The sequence below is a fragment of the Plectropomus leopardus genome, unplaced genomic scaffold (assembly GCF_008729295.1).
Source record: "Plectropomus leopardus isolate mb unplaced genomic scaffold, YSFRI_Pleo_2.0 unplaced_scaffold25263, whole genome shotgun sequence".
Classification (NCBI taxonomy): Eukaryota; Metazoa; Chordata; class Actinopteri; order Perciformes; family Serranidae; genus Plectropomus; species Plectropomus leopardus.
In genome coordinates, this window is record NW_024627450.1 from 1 (window position 1) to 1,568 (window position 1,568).

The 1,568-nt window shown below is 45.0% G+C and overlaps 1 long non-coding RNA gene across 1 annotated transcript; it reads left to right on the forward strand.

Moving 5' to 3' along the window:
- The first annotated feature begins 55 nt into the window (after positions 1 to 55).
- On the forward strand, positions 56 to 1,554 carry LOC121966617. Its single transcript, XR_006107602.1, has 3 exons — positions 56 to 156; positions 255 to 378; positions 1,203 to 1,554. It is a non-coding gene; the product is annotated as an uncharacterized LOC121966617 (long non-coding RNA).
- Positions 1,555 to 1,568: the final 14 nt, after the last annotated feature.

Genomic DNA, 1,568 nt, shown 5'->3' on the forward strand with positions numbered 1-1,568 from the left:
TGTGTGTGTGTGTGTGTGTGTGTGTGTGTGTGTGTGTGTGTGTGTGTATCAGGTTGTGGCGGACACCAACATCAGCGCCATCGCCACTCAGGTGGAGAGTTTGTCCAGCAGCTCAAATCTGTCAGCGAACACCGACACACACACAGCCGATTCAGAGTGAGTACACACACACACACACACACACACACACACACACACACACACACGGGTATGTATGATAACAGGTGTGTGTGGCCCTTCCTCCTCGTCCTCAGGGGCCCGCGGCCCTGTAGCATCAGCCTGGAGAAAGGTTCTGAGGGACTCGGTTTCAGCATCGTGGGCGGTTTCGGGAGTCCACATGGAGACCTGCCGATCTATGTCAAGACCGTCTTCAGCAAGGTCAGATCCCGGCTAGCAGTTTCCACCTGATTCCAGTCTTTATGCTAAGCTAAGCTAATCAGGTCTGAACCTAACAGACGAGACTGAGAGTTTCTCCTCCTCACTTTAACCCCTTAGAGACAGTTTGTCTCACTTTAGTCTCTTTTCTTCTTCCTGTTGTGATAACTGTGTGTGTGTTGATGCATGTGTCCTAAATGTAGTCCAGATTGTGTATTTGAGTGTAATCAGTGAATTTGCAGCTCAGCTCCTACAATAAGTCTAAAATACACTGTGGAAACTAAATAGTTACATTCAGACTGTTCAGGTCCAAAAATGCTCCATTGAAACCCATTCAAACTGACATTTTTGATCCCACAGCCATCAGAGCAGAAAAACAGGACTTGTATTATTTCTGGGTGTCATTCTGGGCTTTTGACTCTGAATTTGTCATTTTGACTATTTTCCACCTGATGAGGTCATTTTGACCATATTTGGCATATGGAGGAAATACATGCTATTTCCACTAGGTGACCTGTCACAGTCATCTTGACAAAAACCTGGCGTGTAAAGGATCAAATCAGTGTTATTAAATATTTGTTATTAATGTTTCGGACTGATGCTGGTTAGAAAAACAAACTCAATGAAAGCAGAAAATCATATTAATGTATAATATCTTTTAAAGCTTGAGTTTGAAAGTGCATTTTGTGTGCAGAGCGATATGAGTGTGTGTGATATTAAAGCGGGCTTTAAGGGTTAATTCTAGTTGTGTTAATAACTTTTGTTACTCGTGAATGTTGATATTTGACCGAACAGGTTTTTGACTCAGGTGTTGGTGTGTGTTTCAGGGTGCGGCGGCGGTGGACGGCCGTCTGAAGCGAGGCGACCAGATCCTGTCTGTGAATGGAGAGAGTCTGCAGGGAGCGACGCATGAGCAGGCGGTCGCCATCCTGAAGAAACAGAGAGGAACCGTCACACTGGACATCCTGTCATAACACACACACACACACACACACACACACACAAACACACACACACACACACACACACACACACAGGTATGAACACAGACGCTCCTGTGATTTCACACAACTTTGACTCTTGGACTACGAATCATCATGAACTTCCCAACATGCAAAAAAAAAAAAAGAAACCACATCAGACGGTACACACACACACACACACACACACACACACACACACACACACACACA